Source organism: Sciurus carolinensis, unplaced genomic scaffold, assembly GCF_902686445.1.
Source record: "Sciurus carolinensis unplaced genomic scaffold, mSciCar1.2, whole genome shotgun sequence".
In the NCBI taxonomy this organism is placed as follows: domain Eukaryota; kingdom Metazoa; phylum Chordata; class Mammalia; order Rodentia; family Sciuridae; genus Sciurus; species Sciurus carolinensis.
Window position 1 is genome coordinate 104,211 of NW_025920345.1, and position 8,483 is coordinate 112,693.

Genomic DNA, 8,483 nt, shown 5'->3' on the forward strand with positions numbered 1-8,483 from the left:
CTGTATGCTGATTTTAAATCCTTTGGGTACAGGCCAGGGAGTGGGATAGCTGGGTCAAATGATGGTTCCATTCCAAGTTTTCTAAGTAATCTCCATACTGCTTTCCAGAGTGGCTGCACTAATTTGCAACTCCACCAGCAACGTATGAGTGTACCTTTTTCCCCACATCCTCACCAACACCTATTGTTGCTTGTATTCTTGATAATCACCATTCTAATTGGGGTGAGATGGAATGGTAGGGTAGTTTTGATTTGCATTTCTCTTATTACTAAAATTGGTGAACATTTTTTCACATGTTTGTTGATTGCTTGTAGATCTTCTTCTGTGAAGTGTCTGTTCATATCCCTTAGCCCATTTGTTGATTGGGTTATTTGTATTCTTTGTGTAGAGTTTTTTGAGTTCTTTATATATTCTGGAAATTAGTGCTCTATCTGAAATATGAGTGGCAAAGATTTTCTCCCACTCTGTAGGCTCTTTCTTCGCATTGGTGATAGTTTCCATTGCTGAGAGAAATCTTTTTAGTTTGAATCTATCCCAGTTATTGATTCTTGCTTTTATTTCTTGTGCTATGGGAGTCCTGTTAAGGAAGTCTGATCCTAAGCTGACAAGTTGAAGATTTGGACCTACTTTTTCTTCTATAAGATGCAGGGTCTCTGGTCTGATTTCAAGGTCCTTGATCCATTTTGAGTTGATTTTTGTGCAGGGAGAGATAGGGGATTAGTTTCAATCAGTTGCATATGGATTTCCAGTTTCCCCAGCACCATTTGTTGAAGAGGCTATCTTTTCTCCATTGTATATTTTTGGCACCTTTGTCTAGTATGAGAAAATTGTATTTATTTGGGTTTGTGTCCATGTCCTCTTTTCTGTACCATTGATCTACCTGTCTATTTCAGTGCCAATACCATGCCATTTTTATTACTATTGCTTTGTAATAGAGTTGAAGATCTGGTATTGCAATACCCCCTGCTTTGCTCTTTCTGCTAAGGATTGCTTTAGCTATTCTGGGTTTCTTATTCTTCCAGATGAATTTCATAATTGCTTGCTCTATTTCTGTAAAGTATGTCATTGGGATTTTAATTGGAATTGCATTGAATCTGTATAGCACTTTTGGTAGTATGGCCATTTTGACAATATTAGTTCTGCCTCTCCAACTACATGGGAGATCTTTCCATCATCTAAGGTTTTCTCTAATTATTTTCTTTAGTGTTCTGTAGTTCTCATTGTAGAGGTCTTTCACCTCTTTCGTGAGATTGATTCCCAAGTATTTTATGTTTTTTGAAGCTATTCTGAATGAGGTAGTTTTCCTAACTTCTCTTTCTGAAGATTAATCACTTATGTATAAAAATGCATTGGATTCATGAGCATAGATCTTATATCCTGCTACTTTAGTGAATATACTTTGAGTTCTAAAAGTTTTCTGGTGACATTTCCTGGTTCCTCTAAATATATAATCATGTCATCAGCAAATAGGGATAGTTTGAGTTCTTCTTTTCCTATTTGTATCCCTTTAATTTCTTTGGTCTGTCTAATTGCTCTGGCTAGAGTTTCAAGGACAATGTTGTATAGAAGTGGTAAAAGAGGGCATCCCTGCCTTGTTCCAGTTTTTTGGGGGAATGCTTTCAGTTTTTCACCATTTAGAATGATATTAGCCATGGGTTTAGCATAGATGGCCTTTACAATGTTAAGGAATATTCCCACTATCCCTATTTTTTCTAGTGTTTTGAGCATGAAGGGATGCTGTATTTTATCAAATGCTTTTTCTGCATCTATTGAAATAAGCATGTGATTCTTGACTTTAAGTCTATTGATCTGGTGAAATTCACTCATTGATTTCCGAATGTTGAACCAACCTTTCATCCCTGGGATAAAACCCACTTGATCATGGTGCACTGTCTTTTTAATATATTTTTGTATGCGATTTTCTAAGATTTTGTTTAGAATTTTTGCATCGATGTTCATTAAGGATATTGGTCTGAAATTTTCTTTCCTCGATGTGTCTCTGACTGGTTTAGGTATCAGGGTGAAATTGGCTTCATAGAATGAATTTGGGAGGGTTCCTTATTCTTCTATTTCATGAAATACTTTGAGTAGTATTGGAATGAGCTTTTCTTTAAAAGTTTTGTAGAACTCGGCTGAGATCCATTTGGTCCCAGAGTTTTCTTTGTTGGTACGCCTTTGGTGACTTCTTCTATTTTATTACTTGAAATTGATCTATTTAAATTGTGAATGTTCTCCTGGTTCAGTTTAGGTAACTTATATGTCTCTAGGAACCTATTGATGTCTTCAAGATTTTCTATTTTCAAATAGATTTTCAAAATAATTTCTAATTATGTTTTGTATTTACTCATGTCTGTTGTGATATTTCCTTGTTCATTCTGAATTTTAGTAATTTGGGTTTTCTCTCTCCTCTTTGTTAGTGTGGTTATGGGTTTATCAATTTTGTTTATTTTTTCAAAGAATTAACTTTTTATTTTGTCAATTTTTTTGATTGTTTCTTTTTTTCAATTTCGTTGATTTCAGCTCTGATTGCCTGTCTTCTACCACTTTTGATGTTGCTCTGTTCTTCTTTTCTATGACTTTGAACTGTAGTGTTAGGTCATTTATTTGTTGAATTTACTTCTTTTATTGAATGTGGTCCATGAAATAAATTTTCCTCTAAGTACTGCTTTCATAGTGTCCCAGAGATTTTGATATGATGTGTCTTTGTTCTCATTTACCTCTAAGAATTTCTTAATTTACTTCCTGATGTCTTCTGTTATCCATTCATCATACAATAGTGTATTATTTAATCTCCAGGTGTTGGAGTAGTTTCTGTTTTTTACTCTTTCATTTATTTCTAACTTTAATCCATTATGATCTGATAGAATACAAGGTAGCATCTCTATCTTCTTGTACTTGCTAACATTAGCTTTGTGTCATAAAATATGGTCTATTTTAGGGAAGGATTCATGTGTTGCTGAGAAGAAAGTGTATCCACTCTTTGTTGGATGGTATATTCTATAAATGACTATTAAATCTAAATTATTGATTGTTTTATTGAGATCTATGGTTTCTTTTTCAATTTTTGTTTGGAGAATCTGTCCAGTGGTGAGAGAGGTGTGTTAAAATCACCTAGTATTATTGTGTTGTGGTCTATTTGATTTCTGGAATTGAGAAGGATTTGTTTGACGTATATGGATGAGTCACTATTTGGGGCATAGATATTTATGATTGTTATATCTTGCTGATTTATGCTTCCCTTAAGCAGTATGAAATGTTCTTCTTTATCTATTCTGACTGCCTTTGGCTTGAAGTCCACATCGTCTGATATGAGAATGAATACTCTGGCTATTTTGCTGTGTCTATGTGCATGGTATGTTTTTTCCCATCCTTTCACTCTTAGTCTGTGGGTATCTCTTTTGATGAGATGAGTCTCTTGCAGGCAGGAAATTGTTGGGTCTTTCTTTTTAATCCAATTTGCCAGTCTATGTCTTTTGATTGATGAATTCAGGCCATTAATATTCAGGGTTATTATTGAGATTTTTGAAATATGATTTGTATACCCGGTCATTTGGCTCATTTTTTTTTTTTTTTGACACGACTTGGTCTCTCCATTTGGCTGTTCCTTTAGGGTACTTCCTCCCTTTGCTGATTTACATCATTGTTTTTCGTCTCTTCCTCATGGAATATTTTACTGAGACTGTTCTGTAATGCAGGCTTTCTTTTTGTAAATTCTTTTAGCTTTTTTTATCATGGAAGGATTTTATTTCATGGTCAAATCTGAAGGTAAGTTTTGCTGGATATAAGATTCTTGGTTGGTATCCGTTTTCTTTCAGGGCTTGAACAATGTTGTTCCAGGCCCTTCTAGCTTTTAGGGTCTGGATTGAAAAATCTGCTGATATCCATATTGGTTTCCCCCTGAATGTAATTTGGTTCTTTTCTCTCACAACCTTTAAAATTCTGTCTTTATTTTGTATGTTAGGTATTTTCATTATAATGTGCCTTGTTGTGGGCCTGTTGTAATTTTGTGTATTTGGAGTCCTATAAGCCTCTTGGACTTGATTTTCCATTTCATTCTTCAGATTTGGAAAATTTTCTAATATTATTTCATTGAATAGATTATTCATTCCTTTGGTTTGTTTCTCTAAGCCTTCCTCAATCCCAATAATTCTTAAATTTGGCCTTTTCATGATATCCCATAAATATTGTAGATTCTGTTCATGATTTCTTACCATCTTCTCTGGTCAACTTTGTTTTCAAGATTAAATATTTTTTCTTCAATATCTGAGGTTCTGTCTTCCAGGTGTTCTATTCTATTGGTTATGCTTTTTATGAAGTTTTTAATTTGGCTTATTGTTTCCTTAATTTCAAGGATTTCTGTTTGTTTTTTTCAATATCTCTAACTCTTTATTGAAATGATCTTTTGCTTCCTGTATTTGCTCTTTTAACTGTCAATTGGTGTGATCATTCAATGCCTGCATTTGCTCATTCATCTTATCCTTCAATGCCTGCATTTGTTCTTTCATCTCATCATTCAATGCCTGCATTTACTCTTTCATCTCCTCATTTGCTTCCCTGATCATTTTAATTATGTACATTCTGAACTCCCTTTCTGACCTTTCTTCTGCCATGCTGTCCTTGGATGTTATTGCTATACCATCTAGGTTTGTTTGGGACATTTTCTTCCCTTGTTTTCTCATATTGCGCAGGTGTCTACCCCTCTAGTAGTGAAACTTTGGGATATTGCAGATTTCCTCTATAGAGTAATATTGTCTCTGTAGATTTCCAATAACTCACTTCTTAGCCTCAGTAGCCTAAGTCTTGGAGGAACTTGATAATGTGGTGCTCCACTAGGAAGTTGCCCCTCGAGGGTGGTGGCCTTCAGGTGGGGTATATTCCCTGTCAGTGGGCAGAGGTGCCTCCACTTGTTGACTGATGGTCAGTCAAAGGGGGTCTAGACTGCAGATGGGGGCACGTCTGTTCTGGGCCTGTGTCTCTTGTTCTACTGCCCTGGTGGGAAAGCCTCACCCAGTGAGGAAGATGTACCCAGTGGGGAAGTTTTGCTGGGCAGCTCTCCTTTGAGAATATCCCTTCAGCCCACAACTACCACCTGGACTGGGAAGCCCTCCTGTGCAATGTTCCCAGGGGTCCTGACCTACTGTCTGGGTTGGAGAGCCTGGCCCTGCAAGGGATTCCCTCACTAAGCGGCCCTCCTCTGCTATATCCCTGGGGACTGGAGCTACCACTTGTGCCTTGGACCCTTACTCTGTGTCAAAGCCTCTTGCTGTGTGGCCCTCCTCTGCAATTCTCCTGGTTGACTGGGTACTCGGCTCCAGCAGGGGAGTCTCACTGGGCCACTCTACTCCACGAATTTTCCTGCATTTTGGGACTACTGCCCCATCTGATAAGCCCAACCATCTGACGAGATTCACCCAGTGGCTCTGAGTTTGTCCCAAGTCTGTCAATACCTCCTCTTCTTGACTTCTCAGACTTCTCTAGCCTCCTGTAGGTGTTTCAGGAAGGGAGCTGCCCTTCCAGTGATGATAGCCACACCCTCAGGAATAATTCAAAATGCCTTCACCAGCCTATAAAGAAGCCTCTGGCTGCTCCATGATGCAGGCAGACTGGCTTATCTGCCAGCTTGCTCCGCAATGGCAACAGATGTCCGCGTGGTGGTCAGGTGGGGTCGCTCAGTGATGGCGTCTGCCTTTGACCTGGTGGTTGGGTGGGTTGGCTGCCTGCTGCCTAGCTCTGCAAGGCAGGTGGGTTGGGTGCCCGCCTGCTACCTCTGTGATGCAGGTGGCCTTACTCACCCACCGGCTTGCTCTGCAACTGCGACTGACCCGTGATAGCACCATCCTGGATTCAGGGGTCAGGCAGGGTTGCTCATTGATGGCATCTGTCTTTGGCCTGGTGGCTGGGTGAGTTGGCTGCCTGCCACCTAGCTCCACAAGGCAGCCTGGTTGGGTGCCCACCTGCTACCTCTGGGATACAGGCAGCCTGACTCACCCACCAGCTCACTCTGCGACTGCAACTGACCAGTGATGGTGTCATCCTACGTTCTATGATTTTATCTGCTGGCCCCTCTTTTTGTTTATACTTTGAAACAACCTTTGTAAACTTCTGAATTTAGATACATTAATTCATTTTAATAAAATAAGGTATTTTATGTTATTTACAGTACTCTAATTGAAACACAGTTGAAACTTTTGGATCCTTTACATAGTATTATACTTTTTGAGACTTTCAGTAACCTTGTTTTTGGTGATGACACAAAGTAATTTAAAACCCTTTTTTAATACCAATTTATGAAATCACCAATAATGTTTTAAGTATGTAACCCTATGGAATTTAAGGAGTTAAGAGTACTTGATGTTATATTTAACAGTTAGCATTTTAATTTTTTAAAACAATCAGATGTCTCTAACAAACACGTCTATGATCAATCCCATACATGTCAAATCTACTTATTAAAAAAAAAAAACAAGATATCAAACAAGTGTATTGGATAGCATTAGCCAGTCTTCCCTGCTGATGAAAAATGTATACACAATGGATAGTAGATATTTTATAGATATTAATACTTTTTCAGTTGTGTGACCACCTAGAGAAACTTGCAAGTTAGTAACTTTTAAAGGCATCCTTACTCTTATTTGTTTACCCAATTTAAATTGAACCTTTTAAATAACATGAATTTAAAGTATTTGGATCCATTTTTTAATTATTATTATATATTTTTTTGCAGAGCTGGGAAGTTGAACCCAGGGCCTTGTGCTTGTGAGGCAAGCACTCTACCAACTGAGCTATATCCCCAGCTCCCCCCCATTTTAAAATTTTAATTAACAAACTCATATGTCAATTTTGGTACCAAACATATGTAAAAATGACAATACACCAGTGTATATATACATAAAACAAACACAGACAAAGGCCTTGCAGCTTATTTTTAAAAATCCATTAGATTAAGAGATAACCCTGTACTTTGGCCTCTGAATGAAACAGAACATTAGAAAGACTTCATAGTTGGATAGAATATGTCTGATCAAGAAATTAACCTAGGTGCACCAGATCAAGATGATGAACTTAAAAAATAGAATTTTAAAAGTCTTTTTGGCCTCCATCTTAATGTGGTCCCACTCATCAAAGATGAAAAGAATTAAGAGAATATAAACAAAACTTATGCCTTTGTGGCTGTGTTCAATCTCCTTATACTTTCTTTTCTGGAAATGTAAGAGTAAAAAGAAGAAAAGAGAAACATCATGTACATGTAAGAGATGTAATCTGACCAAATGTATCACCAGATACAATAGAGGGTAAGAGGTACTCATTCTTTATCAACCCTCCTTTGTTTTACTCCCAGCTAACATTTCAGGCCCACGATAAGCTGATGCTAGAGCTCAAGTCTTACAACAGATGCATGCCCAACTAAGCAGACCCCAGGGCATTGTTGGTCTAATTGTACTCAGAGTAGTTGCTTTAATATCTTTTGACTTCTACAATGATAGCTTCTGGGGCTTTATCTAAAAATATTCAAAGTGCTCATTTTCTTAATCATTTGGCTCAAAATACTTCCAAAGCACTACACCATCAGGTAAATATCGATGAAAAGATTGAGGCTAAATTAAATTCTTTGCAAGTTACTGTCTTAAATATTAGAAAAGAACTTGGCACTGTCAAACATAAGCAAAGGCTTAGGTGCCATGTCAGCTATAAACATGTCTGTGTTACTGCAGCCAAATGTATTGCTTCCCAATGGGACTGGGAAATGGTACAAAATCATCCAATGGGCATTTAGCACAGTAATAATAATAATCTGGACCTTATGAAGTTATATTATGACATCCAGGACATTCAGGAAAGCAGAATCAATCTCATGGATCCTGTGTCACTTGCTGAATATATACTTCATGATTTAAATGGCTTTAATCCTGAAAATATGTTGAAACATTCCACATGCTATATTTTTGAAATAACAGCTGTGCTACTAATTCTCTTTGGGTTTTAATAATTATAGGTTTCCATACATTCAGAGAAGAAATTTGAGAATTCCAAGTATCAACACATCACTTGTCCTTATAATAAAAAAGGAGGAGATGTTGGTAGTGCCAAATAAATCACTGATTTGAACTCTATCCTTGGAAAGTCAGACGCCATTTTTGGGAAGTTTTTGGTGGGATGGCGCTGAAAAAAATGCCCATTTGCAGGTGACCACTATTAATGAGACAGATCTCATGCCTGGCATGGAACTTAAGGGTTAAATAGTTTGAATTCAAATGCCTGGGGCCCTGGGGTGGAAGAAATATGGGCATACTCAATATCCTTGAAATGCCAGCTGTCTGGAGCTAGGGCAAGATATGGTGCAAGTAGACAAGCCCCAATTAACCTGCTCCTGTTTGACCTTACTTTTGTTTTGCTTGAAGTTTTTTCACAATAAATTCTTTTGATGTTTTTGCCCATAAAATGAAGCACATGGACTCTCATCTTTTATGTATCAGACCTGCACC